Source organism: Nyctibius grandis, chromosome Z (assembly GCF_013368605.1).
Source record: "Nyctibius grandis isolate bNycGra1 chromosome Z, bNycGra1.pri, whole genome shotgun sequence".
NCBI lineage: Eukaryota > Metazoa > Chordata > Aves > Nyctibiiformes > Nyctibiidae > Nyctibius > Nyctibius grandis.
Window position 1 is genome coordinate 34,207,622 of NC_090695.1, and position 20,562 is coordinate 34,228,183.

At 39.9% G+C, this 20,562-nt stretch overlaps 1 protein-coding gene across 1 annotated transcript in view; it reads right to left on the bottom strand.

The window, feature by feature from the left end:
* The window catches only part of PTPRD (protein tyrosine phosphatase receptor type D), a 438,191-nt gene that overhangs the window by 315,406 nt on the left and 102,223 nt on the right, over positions 1-20,562 (bottom strand). The window lies entirely within an intron of this gene.

Below are 20,562 nucleotides of genomic sequence, written 5' to 3' on the forward strand. Positions count from 1 at the left end.
ATACATTCTGCTGTCTTTGTGTGACTTAGGGTATTTTGGCAGAAAAAGGAAAACACATTAATTATAGAATCATAGAATCATAGAATGGTTTGGGTTGGAAGGGACCTTAAAGATCATCTAGTTCTAAACCCCCTGACACAGGAAGGGTCACCTTTCCTCTAGACCAGGTTGCTCAAAGCCTCGTCCAATCTGGCCTTGAACACTGCCAGGGAGGGGGCATTCAAAACTTCTCTGGGCAACCTGTTCCAGTGTCTCACTACCCTCACAGTACACAATTTCTTCCTAATATCTAATCTAAATCTACCATCTTTCACTTTAAAACCATTGCCTCTTGTCCTATCACTACATGTCCTTCTGAAAAGTCCATCTTCAGCTTTCCTGTAGGACCCCTTCAGGTACTGGAAGGCTGCTAGAAGGTCTCCCCAGAGCCTTCTCTTCTCCAGGCTGAACAACTCCAACTCTCTCAGCCTGTCTTCATAGGAGAGGTGTTCCAGACCTCTCATCATCTTTGTGGTCCTCCTCTGGACTCGCTCCAACAGCTCCATGTCCTTCTTGTGTTGGGGCCCCAGAGCTGGATGCAGAACTCTATGTGGGGCCTCATGAGAGTGGAGCAGAGGGGCAGAATCACCTCCCTTGACCTGCTGGCCACGCTGCTTCTGATGCAGCCCAGGATACAGTTGGCCTTCTGAGCCGCAAGCGCACATTGCTAGCTCATGTTGAGCTTCTCGGCAACCATCATGCCCAAGTCCTTCTCCTCAGGGCTGCTCTCAATCCATTCTCCTCCCAGCCTGTATTTGTGCTTGGTATTGCCCCGACTCACATGCAGGACCTTGCATTTGGCCTTTTTGTACTTAATGCAGTTCACACAGGCCCAGCTCTCAAGCGTGTTGAGGTCCCTCTGGATGGCGTCCCTTCCCTTCCACATGTCGACCGCACCACACAGCTTGGTGTCATCGGCAAACTTGCTGAGGGCGTGCTCAATCCCACAGAATTTTCTTATCAGAGAAATCTTGCACACTCTTTTAAAAGCTTTTACATTAGGAGCATTTAGAAATAAATACTACAGTGGTGAGATTTAAATTATCAAAAAATACTGTTTACAATTAAGTGGTATTTGTGATTCCATTTTTTATTCACCTTTAAATTATTACTATGTTAATTGTTTGTCCTCGACAATGTGTGCATTCTAAAGAGGAAGGAGATGTATCAAAGGAACATAACTTCCTCTCCAGAATAAAAGTAATAGCATAACTTATTTATTTTCAATAAAACAGTAATGTTGTAATAAGAAATTAACATCACTGAAATACTTTCACAGAGCTGGAACTTAAGATCTTTCCTAAAACTTCAGTCTCAAAGCATTTGAGTTTAAATGACTCAGCATATGGTATGAAATATTAACTTTTTATTTCTCTGAACCAGTTCTTGGAAACAAATTGCAGTAGCCTTCTAAAATGATCAGTCTTTTGGATACCACTGAGATTTCAGTGCCTATATTACCACTGTACGGTCAAAGACATCAGCTTTCCTTGAAACTGCGCATTACCTGCACTGCATTTTCCTAGCAGTATTCTTCCAAATAGCTAGGAGTGCTTGCCTACGTTAGTAACTTCTTTTTCCTCAGTCCAAAATCTGAAAGCTATTAAAATTTACCTGCAATGTCCGAATATACTAGTTAAGGCAAAGAATTACAAATAAGGATTATTAATCTACCTCTTAAAAGTTAGCTTTGGATAGGGTACCAAGGTGACACTTGTGAAAACGCTCAAGAAAAGAAACACTCTTCCTTTGAATCTGACAGTCTCAGTGTAGACCCTTCTGTTGCCTACAGTCAGATGCGTAACAAATGTAATTTTTGAGATCGATTTATGCACAAGAGGTAGCAGTCCTTTCTATTTTATCATATCTATAGCTCAAGCAGAACAGTTCTGATGATTTGCAGTTGCAGTTTTACATTCTGTTCATCACCTAAGAAGTAAATAGTAATACATCTAATAAGAAAACAGTTATTAGAACAGAAATTAGAAGAATTGTCTTGTTGATAGGAGGAAGATTGTGAGGGTAACAGATCTGACACAAAATCTAAAAACTGAGAAGTTTGGATTTGGTTCTCTTACATTAGACCTCTTTTTTATTCTCACTGATTCTTCAAAATGCTTTCTTTGTAGAATGGAAAGACATGACAGATCTATTAACATTAAAGAAATTCAGACTCTTGATCTTCAGGCTCTGAGAGTAGCACATCTTTCCCTCAAGGTTAAAGTGTATTTTGCAGGGAAGAATAAGACATTGAGCCATGCACTCATAGATTAAAAAAAAAAAAACAAACCAACTAACCAAACTAAAAAACATTACATGCTAAAGATTTGGCAGATCTACTCAACAGCAGAAATGAACATTATTAACAAAGGCACCTACAAATTCTCCGTCAAACAAGTGCAGATATTAGAGAGGAACCCATACAGAATTACTAGTCTACACATCTGAGAGAAAAGAAAGTTTGGTGCATTCCAGACAAAAGCTGGATTTTTCTGGCTATTGAAAAGGTAAACAAATCATGGCATCTTGCTGCAGTTGGGGATGTGAGAATAATTTGGCTAGGAAGTTCTAATATTTTTATATAAATAAAACCTACAAATTTTATCCACATATTCCAACTTCCCTATTTCAAAATCAGATAAACAAATTTGTGGCCAAGGTTAGTTAACATCCTCTCTCACCTCCGTTCACATATTCACTTTTATTCAGAAGGAAAAAAGAAGCAGAAAATTGAAATAGCACTGGAAATTATTAGTTTTTAGCAATACCTGTAAGTTACATAGCTATGAGAAGAAATACTCCTTTTTTTTCCCATTCTACACTTGATAGACAAAAAATTCCAGAAAGATTCAAGGATCAGGTTTATGCAGACTTCAGCTGTTGTACAACTGTCTATACATAACCTATCAGTTATCTAAACGGAGATCAATCATGAATTGTCACAGATACTCAGCTGCTTTTCTCAAGACACCAAATGAGCTCCTGCTCTGTGTAGGTACAGAGATACTGTCAAATAGTGTACAGCTGAAAAAATTTTCTGAAGACTTTCTGCCATGGGAAAATCCCACACATTTTTCATGTAAATCTAACAGCTATTTTTAACATACCTGTGTTACTCACACTAGTATACTTATGAGTCTCCAAAGACTTTATTTCACCATACTATTTTTAGAAGTCTATAATTCACAAGTAAAAACCAACACTGAGCTGCTAAGTAGAATGCAAATCATCAATCTAAGAGAATCATGTTCGGTTAACAAAGGAGGAATTAGTAGAAATAAAACTCAAAAAAAAACAGGTTTAATTTTTGTTTCTGTCTAGACTGGAGGTATTTGTAAAAAGTTATTAATAATACCTTTCCAATAGCATAATAAGAAGCGACAAATTTTTTATGTATTAGTAAATTCTAAAATCATTTGTTACAACTTAGAATGTTCGACAAAACTTGAGATATTAGAAGAAAGCAGGCATACCCTCATGCTACAACCAAGATTTACAAGACTGACACAATGGAATTTGTGATTTTAGATCTGCATTAATAAAATAGCATATACTGCTGCAGTTCCTGATATGTGAAACTGATAAAAATCTTACTTCATAAATATCAGAATGCTATATAAAGAGTCAACAGCTAAATGATGAACACTTATCACCACTTGATCCTAAAAAGGCAGTTGTTTCAAGCAGCTAGTGTACGTTAATGTTGACTAAAAGCATTTATTGTGGTTTGTAAAAGGGATAGTATAACTACATTTTTATTTCATACAGTACTTAGAACTTTAATAAATGTCTTTAATAACAAATTGATCTTTAATTAGTGCATTGCCAAATTATTTTAAGGGACTCTAAATTATTTCCTTATGAGACATTTAATTTGAAAAGGAAGTATATGAGGCCGCAACTGGAATATCATGTCCAGTTCTGGGCCCCTCAGTTCAAGAAGGACAGGGAACTGCTAGAGAAGAGTCCAGCGCAGAGCCATGAAGATGATTAAGGGAGTGGAACATCTCCCTTATGAGGAGAGGCTGAGGGAGTTAGGTCTCTTTAGCTTGGAGAAGAGGAGACTGAGGGGTGACCTCATTAATGTTTATAAATATGGAAAGGGCAAGTGTCATGAGGATGGAGCCAGGCTCTTCTCAGTGACATCCATTGACAGGACAAGGGGCAATGGGTGCAAGCTGGCACACAGGAGGTTCCACATAAATATGAGGAAAAACTTCTTTACAGTGAGGGTAACTGAACACTGGAACAGGCTGCCCAGAGAGGTTGTGGAGTCTCCTTCTCTGGAGACATTCAAAACCCGCCTGGACATGTTCCTGTGTGACATGATCTAGGTAATCCTGCTCCGGCAGGGGGATTGGCCTAGATGATCTTTCGAGGTCCCTTCCAATCCCTAACATTCTGTGATTCTGTGATCCTGTGATTATTAAAATTTTTAAGGAAATCCTTATCCACTTGATCTGAAAAGCTGGACTTAAGAGTAGATACAATGTCATCTTCCTAAGACATTGTATGATCTTTCTGAGTTGCAATTCACCTCTACTTTTTTTATAATTCATACATCTTTAGATGCTACAACCTTTAAGTCATTTTCGTCAGACCACACATATTGAAAAAGGTCAGTGGACATGTTAGACTTCTTCATATGAACAGTATGTCTGAAGACAAAGGTCTATTAAAAAAAAAAGGAAAAAAAAAGGTGACTAGGATTTTCCACTAATATACTTCACCTGTGAACTGTACAGCATCAGAAGGCATCCTGTAAAATACCTCTAATCCTCGTATCTCCTGCCCCACAGCAACATATGCACACATTGACACACAGCTGGCATACACATGAGCTCTGCCATCTGTAACAGTAATATTGCAATTTTCCAAAATTATAAAATGTATTTGCTTAAATGCTTGCCATTGCTTTTCATTTGACTTCCTAGGTTTAAATTATATCTATACTGTGATACAAGAATCTCCAAAACAGCTTTTCCGGAAAAGGTACAGTGGTAAATAAACAGCAGTGAACAACACTTGTTGAAAATATATGTATTTCTGAATGCAAGTCCACAGCAGATGTCTTATTGAGTCACACTAAGTCTGTGAAGCCTGCTAGCATGTCTCCAGTAGTGCCAAGAAAAGGTGCTATCTGGGTACATTAGCCTGGGCACTTTTTGAAGTCTATTCAGTTCATACTCCTAAGGACATTAAAGGTGGCATTCCTGCTTGCTCTTTTAGTACTAATTTACGGATGTCCTGAACATGAATTTCTGAATTTCTTCTTTGAATCTACAGATACTGTCTGCCTCCAAAAAAAAAACATGCAGCAAATTTCATCTTTTATGTGCTTTTAATCAATCTTCTACTAACTTCCTCAAACACCACAGTTCTGTTATTATGGGGTGGGTGGATATCCGTTCTGCTTTCACTGTATCCTCTATCCCCATAATTTTGCAGATCTCAGCCATAATACCCATACCTGCCTCTGACACCTCTACTTGAAAATGGAGCAGCCTTTTCAATCTCTTGTCACGTGACAGATGCTCCATACTCTGGACCATTTTAGCTGCCATTGTCTGCACCTTATGTAATTCAGTTGTGTCTTCTTGAGGTATGTATATTAGAGTGCACTCTAGTACACAAGATGTGGGTGCACTAAGGCATATACCATATCCAATAATCACCACCTTTCCTTTATTTCCTCAGGTAGCATTATTCATAGATTTAAAACTAGTTCTGTCTTTTACCTTAAAAAAAGACAATGGCTTCTCCTTGTCACTTTTGTACTGAGTCTAGCATCTTGTTTAGTGTTTATAAAATGCATAAAATCTTCACTTGAGATTATTCAGATATACAGTAGCAAACTGCCATTTAAGCAGTCTGTTCCAATAGTTAACAATGTAATTGTCTAGAATTAGCTACTGGATTGTTAAATTATCCTCAAATTTATTAAGCAAAATTCTCTATTGCAATCCCTGTCTTCTCTACAAGAAAATACGTATGCATCAGCTGAAATAAGCCTTCAGTAATCTTTTTTATCAACAAACTTATTAACAAAGATGATAAAGCATTTTCCCAGTCCTGAATCTATGTTTTTCTCTTCCCTGCACTTTCTCCAGTTTGTCAACACACTTTTTAGAATGAGAAAACAGGACTAGATTTGCACTGCATTATTAGCCTCATTAGTCCCATATAGGTAGGGTTCATTTGCCTGTCTACTCCCATTCATTCTACCCTTGCTTTTCAATCAAAGGATAATGTTAGACCCTACTGCCTCATTTTAACACAAGGAGCTTTTTCATTAAAAACTTCCCGGTTATTTTCAAAATCATTATATTTAAAGATACTACTCTCTTTTGTGGAGCATATTTTGCATTTTCAGCTGTTTGGCCTTGCATTTGTTGCTGCTAAAATGTGTGCTGTTTCACTAGAACAGGAGACCAAATTACTATCCCTCTCTCCAATCCAGACATCACCTGCCAATGTTCTCAACAGTTATTTTGTGGATTTTTCTAAAGCATATGTCAAATTCTTGGAGAAAATAATTACCCAGGTAGAACTCTCCTGGAGATGCCCATATATAATTAACCCTCACTGCCAAAATATATTTAGTAACACCTTCCCTTTTTGTTTCTTCCCCCTTCTTCACATTTGCATGTGCCAAATAAAAATCAAGAGTAGTGGAGTCTCCCTTCCATCCATATGCTGCTACTGAAGTGGAAAGCACAGAGAGCTTGAAAAATACATAGTAATTTAAAAATCAGCTTCTTAAGCACGAACTAGAACAAAAACTCTATCCAGTTAAGTTTCATAGACACATTTAGTTGAAATTTATATCCCAATAGAATACATTTTAATCTTCTGTTGAACTCTCTTCCTGACCAACAGCCTTACTGGGTAAAGGCCCTTAAAATTTCTTTTCAGCAAGGAACTTGAGAATGTAGTCTGTATTAGGAAGTTATGTTATTTGCTATTACTTTGCACAGCAAGACCATGTTCAAAGTGCTATTTATAGTCATGCCCCAGAATTTGTTGTCAACTGAAATGCCACATATTTGTATTCAGATTGTATAAGTAATTTCAAGTTGGCCTCTATTAGGAATAGTGTAGCCAGCTGGTCTAGGGAAGTGATTGTCCCTCTGTACTCGGCACTGGTGAGGCCGCATCTTGAGTACTGTGTTCAGTTCTGGGCCCCACACTTCAAGGAAGATGTTGAGGTGTTGGAGCGAGTCCAGAGGAGGGCAAACAAGCTGGTGAAGGGTCTGGAGGGTCTGACCTACGAGGAACGGCTGAGGGAGCTGGGGTTGTTTAGGCTGGAGAAGAGGAGGCTCCGAGGTGACCTTAGTGCAGTCTACAATTACCTCAAGGGAGGTTGTAGTGAAGTGGGAGTTGGCCTCTTCTCCCAGGCAACTAGCGATAGGACAAGAGGACACAGCCTCAAGCTTCGCCAGGGGAGGTTCAGGTTGGACATTAGGAAGAATTTCTTTACAGAAAGGGTTATTAGACATTGGAATGGGGTGCCCAGGGAGGTGGTGGAGTCTCCATCTCTGGATGTGTTTAAGAAAAGACTGGACATGGCACTTAGTGCCATGGTCTAGTTGACAGGGTGGTGTCAGGGCAACGGTTAGACTCGATGATCCCTGGGGTCTCTTCCAACCTGGTTGATTCTGTGATTCTGTGTGATTCTGTGAATTGTCTTTTATCAATACATTCTCTTCAATTATACAACTTGAACTCTTTACTCATCTACTGGTATAATTCTGCACTCATTTTTCTCATAACATGTACATTACCGCCACAGTAGCAATTTATACACAACTTTATGTTTAAACCTCTTTTATAGCAATTTAAAGTCAAGATGTAACTTTATTCTTCACATTGCTACCTTCAGAAGAAAGAAGCATTCAAATTAATTTTGTTTGCCCCACCAAATACTGATAAAAAAAATGTGCATATTCCAAAGCTTTTTAAGGATTAAATTAAAAATTATTTGCCTAACTATTTTTAATAAATATAGCTTCAAGAAGACACTATTTAAGACAGAAAGATCATATACATCAGTAATTTTGGGGGGAGGTGGTTTCTTGAAAGATAGGTTGGAAACAACAGTGAATGGTGATCTTTCTACATATTTTCAGATTTTTATAATTTGCTAAAGCTGTTGTCAGAAATTCATTGCTGAAAGAGATGTTGCTACTCAAGATTTTATCTCTGTTTCAGCCACTGCAGGTTAAACCTCAGATAAGGAGAGAAAATATTGTAAACAACAAGAGCAGTTGTTGTGCTGTGTGAATATAGCCTAAAAAAATCTAAAATTTCTATATTGCTATTTCTCCTTTCTTTTCCCTAAGAATTGCTCCTATATTAAGACGATGATATGTACTTTTAGTAAACTTTTAAAGTATGTAGACATGTTCTTAAGCAATTTAGCAAACATAGACACATTGGATTTCCCTGCCAGTTCTGACAAGGGAATATTAATGACCCACATTCCTTTATCTGACAGTGGTCATTATTGATGCTGCAGGGAATTGCACACAGTGAGATAGTTAACCCATACTGAAGTTCCTCCAGAAACACTTTCTGTTAACAGTTGACATTAATCTAAATAATGTGTTTCTGTCCCAACTCTGTTGGGCCATCAAAATAGAGCTCCCTTATCTAGATTTGGAATATGTGGATTTGTTCACAGTGGATTGTGAACTGGCTGAAGGAAAGAAGCCAGAGAGTGGTGGTCAATGGGACAGAGTCCAGTTGGAGGCCTGTGTCTAGCGGAGTCCCTCAAGAGTCGGTACTGGGACCAGTACTATTCAATATATTCATTAATGACTTGGATGAGGGAATCGAGTGCACTGTCAGCAAGTTCGCTGACACAAAACTGGGAGGAGTGGCTGACACAACGGAAGGCTGCACAGCCATTCAGAGAGACCTGGACAGGCTGGAGAGTTGGGCGGGGAGAAATGTAATTAAATATAACAAGGGCAAGTGTAGAGTCCTGCATCTGGGCAAGAACAACCCCATGTACCAGTACAATTTGGGGGCAGACCTGTTGGAGAGCAGCATAGGGGAAAGGGACCTGGGGGTTCTAGTGGACAACAGGATGACCATGAACCAGCAGTGTGCCCTTGTGGCCAAGAAGGCCAATGGCATCCTGGGGTCTATTAGAAGGGGTGTGGTTAGCAGGTCGAGAGAGGTTCTCCTCCCCCTCTACTCTGCCCTGGTGAGGCCGCATCTGGAGTATTGTGTCCAGTTCTGGGCCCCTCAGTTCAAGAAGGACAGGGAACTGCTAGAGAGAGTCCAGCGCAGAGCCACGAAGATGATTAAGGGAGTGGAACATCTCCCTTATGAGGAGAGGCTGAGGGAGCTGGGTCTCTTTAGCTTGGAGAAGAGGAGACTGAGGGGTGACGTCATTAATGTTTATAAATATGGAAAGGGCAAGTGTCATGAGGATGGAGCCAGGCTCTTCTCAGTGACATCCCTTGACAGGACAAGGGGCAATGGGTGCAAGCTGGAACACAGGAGGTTCCACATAAATATGAGGAAAAACTTCTTTACGGTGAGGGTGACTGAACACTGGAACAGGCTGCCCAGAGAGGTTGTGGAGTCTCCTTCTCTGGAGACATTCAAAACCTGCCTGGATGCGTTCCTGTGTGATATGGTCTAGGCAGTCCTGCTCCGGCAGGGGGATTGGACTAGATGATCTTTCGAGGTCCCTTCCAATCCCTAACATTCTGTGATTCTGTGATTTCTTGGCGTCTGGAAAGACTGGAGACCCTGGATTTCCGGACTCTGGTTTTATATACGCTGCAGAAAATCCAAAAGATGTAGGGCTTTCATAGTTGGAGAGACTTTGCTGCCTCTACAGTCAGCCACAGGCAATGTTGCCAGGGTTTAAATGCTTCTTAGAACTCCAGAGCTTGCAACTCAACTCTCTTCAGTGTTCTGCTTTTGGGAGGTAGGGGCCTGCAACTGCCTAAATTAACAGCAGCTATGAAACAGACATGGAAGCGATCTTCAAAGTTGCAGAGCTAAACTTACAAAAATGTTCAGGAGAACCATTCTGCAGTTGTTCTTCAGTTTATTCTGTAGTTCAAAGCCCTGGTGAACTATATTTAATTCTGAATCTATACTTTACAAAATACACACAAATCTTCTGTTCATATTAAATTTAGAAATGTTTTGTTATGTACAGATTTAGAGATAACACAAACACTTTCTTAAAAATTATGTGAATTGGAAAATTATATACCCCAAGCAGCTATCATTTTTGCTCTTAACAGTTGATAATTTAAAGCAAGTTAAACAGATATGGTGGTAAACATGGCTACTCTTAGAACGAAACTGTTAAAATTTGCTTTAATGTAAGGACTTCAAAAATAAGGGTTGGATAGATCCTAGTTTATGCATACATCCATATTATCTGTAGTTTCTGTGACTAAGTCAGTATGTTTGGAATGATCATATAATATTTTCACTTCCCCTATTTCTCCATCTGAACGATCACATATATTTCAAAGCCTTCACTTTACTGCAGAGCAAAATGAATACATCTAGAACAGTTTGGTATAACTAGCTGTCCCACTTTTCTCTAAGACTAAAACTTTTGAGAACTTATGTGTGATTCACTTGATGTATTGTGCTGGTTTTGGTTGGTATAGAGTTAATTTTCTTCACAGTAGCTAGTATGGGGCTATGTTTTGGATTTGTGCTGAAAACAGTGTTGATAACATGGGGATGTTATTGTTACTGATGAGTAGTGTTTACATAGAGTCAAGGCCTTTTCTGCTTCTCGAAACACTCCACCAGCGTGTAGGCTGTGGGTGCACAAGAAGCTGTGAGGAGACACAGCTGGGACAGCTGACCCCCACTGCCCAAAGGGATATTCCATACTATATGATGTCATGCTCAGCATATAAAGCTGGGGGAAGAAGAAGGAAGGCGGGGATGTTTGGAGTGATGGTGTTTGTCTTCCCAAGTAACAGTTACATGTGATGGAGCCCTGCTTTCCTGGAGATGGCTGAACACCTGGCTGCTGATGAGAAGTACTGAATGAATTCCTTGTTTTGCTTTGCTTCTGCACGCAGCTTTTGCTTTACCTATTAAACTGCCTTTATCTCAACCCACGAGTTTTGTCACTTTCATACTCCCAATTCTCTCCCCCATCCCACCGGGGGCGGAGTGAGCAAGCAGCTGTGCGGTGCTTGGTTGCCAGCCGGGGTTAAACCACGACACATATTTTAATATCTCATTTAATAAGTGCAATATTAAAATTACTCTTGCAATACTATATACCAATTTTCATAATATCAACTGGAAAATGTCCTAGGGTTGAACTGTAGAAAGCATATAAAAATTCCTGAAAAAATAATATAAAAAGAAATTGAAAGCTATTTTTTTAAGAAAAGGAATTCCACATTTAAACTCTTTTGCTTACATCACCATGATTAAAAGAAACAGTAATGTAAACAAAGGGCTATATCTTACACAAAATGGATGCTATCAGCACTGAGATATAAAGATGGATGATACTGAAAAAGTTATCAATAAAGAACAGAAAGATTTTATCTTTGGATTTTACAGGTCTTGCTACTGCCCATAACTGAAATTAATAATTAAATAATCTCTTTAAAGATGTCAGAGTTTAAATCTAAATCTAATATGACAGAAATTTAGTCCTAGTTACCAAAGGTACACATAAAAAAAGTAAATCATTTCCACGTTGGGCTTGCCTGCAAATAGTATTTATGAATCTATTCTGGAATAAAGGATTTTTTTTAGTGTAAACCATTTATGTCCAGTTGCAAGACTCACTATAAGATAATTACTTTCTGTAAGATAATTAGTTTGCAAGATCTATTTAGGTTAGTTTAGTGTTGTAGGCAAGTGCTTAGAAACAAAAATTTCAAGATGTGGACTGCAGGAATGTGTTTCAGCTTGTTGAAGAACATAAAAAAATTTTGAAGGGGAAGAACAGTATTAGCAGGGAAAAAAACAGGTGTTTTTTAAAAAACAAAACTAAGGATCCAAATGGAATAAGAAAAACAATAGAGGAAAAATAGCCATGCTATGTCTGACTTCACCAATACTAAACTATCATCTTTACATACTATTCAAACAAGAATTTGTCTCAAACACCCCAACACTTGTTAAAAGTAATCACTGTCCTGTCACGACTAAGTTTTAGCCCTTCCTGATCCTGGTCTAGAGAAGATTGTGAAGACTTTTCTATTAGACATCATGACGCTAACTGACACATATGCATCAGGAGCCAGAGAGCAAACTAAGCATTTTTCACATTTCAAACAATTGGTAATGGAAGCAATATATAATAAATGTATTATGGTTAGTATTTCTGTCTGCCTTTTTACAGTCAGCTGCAACCAATTCTACTGAATGAAGAAAGAATTATGGCTTCTCTTCTAAAACAGCACCTCAAAAGAAGTAGCAAAAGAAAAATGTCAGAGCAGAAGCTATGTAACTAAGAATGAAGGAAAAGTATTAACAGAGAAAATTACTGGAATCCAGTGGAGAATTTGGAAGTGCTAGTGACCAGGCCTTTCTCAGGGTGGAGAAGGAACAGCATGTGTGCTGTGAGAATCAATTTAATTACTAAAAAGAAGGATGCAGAATATCTGCAGAAAATTATTTCATTCTATTAAAACAAATTAAACTCTTGAATTTCAAAAACTAGGATACTAGGAAGGAATGGGAATTTAAAAAAAAAAAAAAGCATCTTAGATATTTTATATATTTCTTTGAGCTCAGTGATTAACTTGACACCTCATCTTTACAGAGGTCAGAAAGAGATAACAGTATACCATATTCGATAGTTTGAAAAACAATCTGCTACATAAGAGTCTCTGAAACATATATGCTCCTTGTTATCAAATAGATGAACCTGTAGAAAGCTTCTAACCAGTTACTATTCTGCCAGTTCATTTAGAAAACATAAAAAACCAGTACTTTTCTTATGACAAACAATGTGATATTACTATTTTCTCAGTAGACTTAGAGAAGTACTGCCTTAACACAGTTGTCATCTACACCACTGAGAACAAGGCAGCCAATGATAAATGCTGTGAACTAGCAGGTTGTCCTACAAACAAGAAGGGTAAACAAACATTTTCTTTCCTTAGTGAATTATGTAACATCCTCTCACAGTGTGCACAGAAGCTACAAATACCAAACACAAATGGAGGCATCTAAAAAAAAAAAACATATTCCTCAAGATATTCCACTTATACTTACAAGTAACACTTCATTTTAGTAACAATAAAAGGTAAAAGAGCAAAGGTAATTTTGACATCTTTCAATTTTGCTTACTTTGATCAGTCAAGCATAAGCTTAGTTTCTGGATTAACAGTAGGAATCAAATCTTCGTCACACAAATAAGTGGCATAGTGCACTCGAGTCCACCATGGAAGGGTTTTTTGGCATTTCCATGCTATATCCCTTCGACAGGTGGCCATAGGAGAGGTTATCAGCCTGTGCCAACACATTTCAGTGTTTGGGGTATTTCACAATGATGGATAGAAACAAAGATGTTTCATTCCCTCCCTCAGCTCTGAGGTTAGTATGTAAACAGAAAGGAAGTACTAAACACTACCATTGGGAACATCTTCAAAACCATGAAGAGGGCTTGCTACTTGGATCCCACTCATAGTGATTTCACAGTGAGATTGAAAGAGTATGAGTTCCTTAACCATTTGCAATTACTCTGGAAAGAATACAATGCATTGGCAATGTCAGGATATATCTGCTCTTTTGTAGTACCTCTGTGCTAGCGACAGAAAAATGATTGGAAAAAAAGGAAGGCATGGCATTCCCATGGTAGCAGAGAAAAAAAAGGACAAAAAATTTTGTCCCCTTTCTTTCACCTTCTGTGTCCTCTCCCCACTAAAAGGAAATAACGTAGTCCTGCCAACTGTTTGTGAAGAAGTTCAAGAAGAGCCCGGGACAACAGCAGGGTCTGGGATCCTTTTACAAAAAGCTATACAAACAGAAGCAGTATCTGCAAGAGTAAAGGGCAGACCAACTCCAGCACAACAGGAACTTTTCTTGAAGTCCTCAGGAAACCCAGGAGAAGAGGTAATCATGCAAGAAGAAGACACACCTTTCTACGTGCCTGCACACAGAAGGCTCACTGATCCTGTGCTCTGTCTCACCCAGCACATAAAATAACTATGTCTGTGGAAATTCAGCATATCTTCCAAGTAAACAAAGTACAATGTATACGAGTAAAATGTTATTGTGACTCTCAAGGAGCTCCTCTTTTAGACTGGTAAAACAGAAAAACATTAATTTACAACTCACAGCATTAATGCAATATTATGTGGAGCCATATAAACACATATCACATACTCACAGAATCAATCAGGTTGGAAGAGACCTCAGGGATCATAGAGTCCAACTGTTGCCCTGACACCACCCTGTCAACTAGACCATGGCACTAAGTGCCATGTCCAGTCTTTTCTTAAACACATCCAGAGATGGAGACTCCACCACCTCCCTGGGCACCCCATTCCAATGTCTAATAACCCTTTCTGTAAAGAAATTCTTCCTAATGTCCAACCTGAACCTCCCCTGGCGAAGCTTGAGGCTACGTCCTCTTGTCCTATCGCTAGTTGCCTGGAAGAAGAGGCTGACTCTCACTCCACTACAACCTCCCTTCAGGTAGTTGTAGACTGCAATAAGGTCACCTCGGAGCCTCCTCTTCTCCAGCCTAAACAACCCCAGCTCCCTCAGCCGTTCCTCGTAGGTCAAACCCTCCAGACCCTTCACCAGCTTGGTCGCCCTCCTCTGGACTCGCTCCAACACCTCAACATCATTCTTGAAGTGCGGGGACCAGAACTGAACACAGTATTCAAGGTGCGGCCTCACCAGTGCCGAGTACAGAGGGACAATCACTTCCCTAGACCGGCTGGCTATACTAGTCCTAATAGAGGCCAGGATGCCATTGGCCTTCTTGGCCACCTGGGCACACTGCCGGCTCATGTTTAGCCGGCTGTCGATCAGCACCCCCAGGTCTCTTTCCACCGGGCTGCTTTCTAACCACTCTTCCCCCAGCCTGTAGAGCTGCATGGGGTTGTTGTGGCCCAAGTGTAAGACCCGGCACTTGTTCTTGTTGAACCTCATGCCGTTGGTCTCGGCCCATCTATCTAACCTGTCCAGATCCCTCTGTAGGGCCTTCCTACCCTCCAGCAGATTGACACTCCCACCCACCTTGGTGTCATCTGCAAATTTGCTGAGGGTGCACTCAATCCCTACGTCTAGATAATCTATAAAGATATTGAACAGCACCGGCCCCAGAACTGAGCCCTGGGGAACACCGCTAGTGACCGGCCAGCAGTTGGACTTTGCCCCATTCACCACCACTCTCTGGGCTCGGCCATCCAGCCAGTTTTTAACCCATTGAAGAGTCCACCCATCCAAGCCCCGGGCAGCCAATTTGTCTAGGAGGATGCTGAGGGAGACAGTGTCGAATGCCTTACTGAAGTCTAATAGACTACATCCACAGCCCTGCCCTCATCTACTAAGCGGATCACTTGGTCATAGAAGGAGACCAGGTTGGTCGAGCAGAACCTGCCTTTCATGAATCCATGTTGGCTGGCCCCGATGCCCCGATTGTCCTGCATGTGCCGTGTAATGGCACTCAGGATGATCTGTTGCATCACCTTGCCTGGCACCGAGGTCAGGCTGACAGGCCCATAGTTCCCTGGATCGTCCTTCCGACGCTTCTTGTAGATGGGCGTTACATTTGCTAATTTCCAGTCAGCTGGAACTTCTCCAGTCAACCAGGACTGCCGGTAGATAATAGAGAGTGGTTTGGCAAGTTCGTTTGCCAGTTCCTTCATTACTCTGGCGTGAATCCCATCCGGGCCCATAGCCTTGTGGGTGTCCAACTGGCACAGCAGGTCACTAACCGTCTCCTCCTAGATTACGGGAGGTTCACACAGCCCCCTGCCCCTAACTTCAGATTCTGGGGCCGGAGTCTCCTGAGGACAACCGGTCTTGACATTAAAGACCGAGGCAAAGAAGGCATTGAGCACCTCTGCCTTTTCCTCATCCCTTGACACTACACTACCCTCCTCATTCAGCAAGTGGTGGAGGCTCTCCTTGACCCTCCTTTTGCTGTTGATGTATTTGTAAAAGCTTTTTTTGTTATCTTTGACTGTAGCAGCCAAATCAAGCTCTAATTGAGCTTTGGCCCTTCTAATCTTCTCCTTACACGACCTGGCCATGTCCCTATAGACCTCCCAAGTTACCCAACCCTTCTTCCAGAGCAAGTAGGTTCTCTTTTTTGCCTTATGTTCTAGCCTAAGTTCTCCGTTTAACCAGGCTGGTCTTTTTCCCCAACGGCTTGTCTCCCTACAGACTGGGACAGCCTGCTCCTGAATATTTAGCAATTCCCTTTTGAAGCATGTCCAGCCTTCCTCGACTCCTTTGCCCTTCAGGACCGATTGCCAAAGTACTCGGTCCACCAGCCTCTTAAACAGGCTACAGTCTGCCCGCCGGAAATCTAAGGCAGAAGTTCTACTCTTGCCCCTCCTTACTTCCCCCACTATCGAAAACTCTAACATTTCGTGGTCGCTACTCCCAAGACGGCCACCGACCCTCACATCTCCCACTAGTTCTTCTCTGTTCACAAACAACAGGTCAAACAGGGCCCCTCCTCTAGTGGGCTCATTTACCACTTGCATGAGGAAGTTGTCCTCCACACATTCGAGGAATCTCCTAGATTGCTTCCTCTCTGCCATGTTGTATTTCCAGCAGACATCCGGCAAGTTGAAGTCGCCCACGAGTACAAGGGCTGGCGACCGGGCGGCTTCTGACAGCCGCTTGTAAAACGCCTCGTCCGCCTGCTCATCCTGGTTGGGTGGTCTATAACAGACTCCCACCGTAATGTCCGCCCTGCCGACCTTCCCCCTGATCTTCACCCATAAACATTCAACCTTGTCATCCTCATCATCTTCCTCAATTTCAACACAGTCCAAGCACTCCCTAACATACAACGCTACCCCACTGCCTCTCCTGCTTCGCCTGTCCCTCTTAAAGAGCCTATAGCCATCCATAGCTACACTCCAGTCATGAGAGTCATCCCACCACGTTTCTGTGATGGCAACCACATCATAACCTTCCTGTTGTACAGTGGCTTCTAGCTCTTCCTGTTTGTTGCCCATACTGTGTGCATTGGTGTAAATGCACTTCAGCTGGGCTAGCAGCCTTGGCCCCGACGCAGGCCTGTCACCCCTAGGTTCATTTGTGGCTGCCCTGGTCTTATCCCCCTCCCCCATCGAACCTAGTTTAAAGACCTCTTGATCAGCCCTTCCAACGGCAATATATGGCTCACAATTCAATTCATACCATATAATGTATACCATTTGTATGTACATGTATAAATATTTATGCAACTTAAAAGCCTGTGCATATTAATTACTTGACAATCACAGTCTCTTTAATCTCATACGTTAAGAGACAGGGAATATGGTTTTCATCACTATATTTTAAAGGGAATGAAATCATCAAATCTGACTAGACTAGGGGAGACACTGCATTGATATCTAGCTGTCACAAGCCTCTTTGGTTTGTGTTAGGTGTATCACAACCTTTTAGTTGAAATTTAAACCAAGTCAGTGCAAGTGAACAAAAGCTTTCATCAGATTTTTCTCTCTCCTTTCAAATCCAGTTCTTTCTAAAATTCATTAGAAAGAAAAGGAATGCAGGAAAGCATCTATGAAGCTGAAAAAGTTTCAACTGTGAAGTCCACCTTGTAAAAAAGTATTATGTTAATTTATACAAATTGTGGGCATTCGTACAATTTTTCAGACACATCTTTTTTTAGTAGTAAGCAGACAATAAAGGTAAGGTCAAAAGAGAAGCCTTTTCCCATAAAATAAGAGTTAGCCAGATTAGGTAAAAGGCTGCCTATTTAAAGTGATGATTTCACATTCACCTGGTACCTGTAGGAGTTCACTCACTTCCTGCACTTCACAGTACCACCACCCACATGGCAAAAAATCTTAACAACAAAAAAATGGGAAAGACCAACAGAAACTGAGCTTTCAAAATTCTAAACAAGTCAATAGTATTTTTAAATGATCAGGTGAGAAACTGCACTTTTGTTCATAGAAAGTTATATTGTCCAGCTCAATTGTTTCCTTAAGAAAACATAGAAACAGTAAAACCAGAGATGCCTAGCCTATCACTTTGCAGAATTTTCTGCTTATTCTCTATTCTGGAATGTCTTAACAGAGACTCTGACCTAAAATCTTGGCTAGTACATAGCACAAATTAATTGGTCTTAAAGTATTTCTATTTCTCTTAAAGAAAAAAATAGCTAATTAAATTATTATTCCATTATACTTTAGTTCCAAAATTCTAGGAGTATTTCTCAACTTCTTCTTAATTGAATCTTTCTAATCTTCTAACTTTTTTTTAATCTTCCTGATTTTTTTTATTTGTAAGTATTTTTAAATTGTCATTTTCTTTCTTCTACTGGCTAACAACAAGATGCAATAGATACTACGTAATAGCCATAGATGATATTGCAACATTATAAATCCCTCCAAGAAGATAACCTAATGTATCTTTGTCTGCTCTCCATTCTTGTAACTCTGCCTAGTAATACCTACTAATTACAAAGACAAATATACAAAATCATAAAGGATTAGTTATATGAGTTCCTGTAGCACAAAACTCAGTTCATCTATGCATTTGTGAAAGATGATCAGTGATATTTAGGGTGGTGTGTTACCAACTTACATTAACAGCACTCCTGACATATTATCTATTAACACAACCACATGAAACTATTAACGATCACACAATACGACAGTATAGTATAAACCAGTGTCTATAAGGAAAATGTAATTAATCTGTTATCTTGAAGAGACCTTTGCTTTGTTCTCCAGTCAAGACAGTACACCAGTCCTGTAAAGAATATAATTATGACTGTTTTTGAAAACACTACTTATCCAATATTAATTAATATTGATATTAACATTCATTAATACATCATTTTTACTCTTTCTTAGTTTCTTTCAAGACTGCATCTTGTTGTCCAGGCTGGTTTCACTGAGAGTAACTCCCACAGAAAGATGATCTTTGTGCATCTTACAATCTTTATTCTCCATGTGACACTCCATAGATTCCAACAACACCATGAAGTCCTCCTAGCCCTAGCCAGCAAAGGCTAATAGCTGACTCCTATTTTTTGTTATTTCACGTTTCATGTTATTTAAAATGAAAAAGAATCGTAAGTGGAATACAGCAGTTTTGGAAAACCACATCTGAAAACTCCCTTAAAAACTGTACTGGGACATCAGCCAGTTTTGAAGTAAACTCCATGCTAACCTTCAAAAGAATGAACCTCCTTCTCCACAGAGAAGAATGATGAAAGAGGGAACCTTCTGTTTAATGTAACATGATTAAAGAAACTATACCTTTCTCTCACAAGTACAGGACTAACAAAGGAGTTTCTGGGGTTTGACTGTCTTTTTGCAAAATGATACTCGATTGTGGTTGCCAAAATGAAAAAATCATTCACTACTCACTCACAGGAGGGTGGACATTCCATTATCTGAAGTAGAAAAGGTATACCAGATTCTAAAAATCTATGTTTGCTAAGCACAGAATTTACTTTTAAAGTAGATGGTATACTACGACTGCAGAAACATCCAACATATGGGCCCACTTCCCAATTAATTATTTGCAGGCTAAAGTGTTAAAATGTCCTTGGCTTCACCTTAGACACAGTCATCCCAGCTGGTCATTATGTACCTGGAAAGGGGCCAAAGAATCTCAGCTGTCAGTACTCGACAAACATGTATGTTTTGTCCTATTTTTTTTCATTCACTTCACTTTCATAGAGCTACAGTTAAAAGAAGGAAGTCTTATTACACATGGAAGTGGAAAGATTTTGTATCTCTTTTATTGTTGTAATTTAGTATACCTGGAGTGCAGGTGATAAGTGGAGTGATAAGGAACTCTTCAATATGCATTTACTGAGAACTGATTTATTCAGCCTTACTGACACTGTTTTTATTCTTGTGTGTTCCTACTTAATTCAATGGCTCCTTTGTTTTACACAGATGTGTGGAAAAAACATAGAAGTCTTTGAAAGTCAGAGCTGAAACAAAGTTATTGATTAGTGATGTATCTGCACAGAGTCAGGAAGATTAAATAGGACAATATCCCTCAATCAACTGAATGTTAACAGTCAGCTTGTAGTAAACCTGCAGGTCAACAGGTGGAAAGCAAATGGCTTTTCTCATTTGCACGTTACTTCTGCAAGAATCCACAGGACAGCTGGGGGAAGGAACACATGTAAACAAGGCAGACCTAATGATTTCCTAATTAAAAAGAAGATATTATCTTCCCATTAACAGGTAAACTAATTGACCAAAATCCAACAGTTTCTCCTCAGTACAAGTATATATAGGTGCCTTTCCTCACTGAATTGTCACACATTTAGGCCAGACACTAAGTTGTCAGTTCTGCTTGATTTGTTTGGATACTGTACTCTGCGACAGC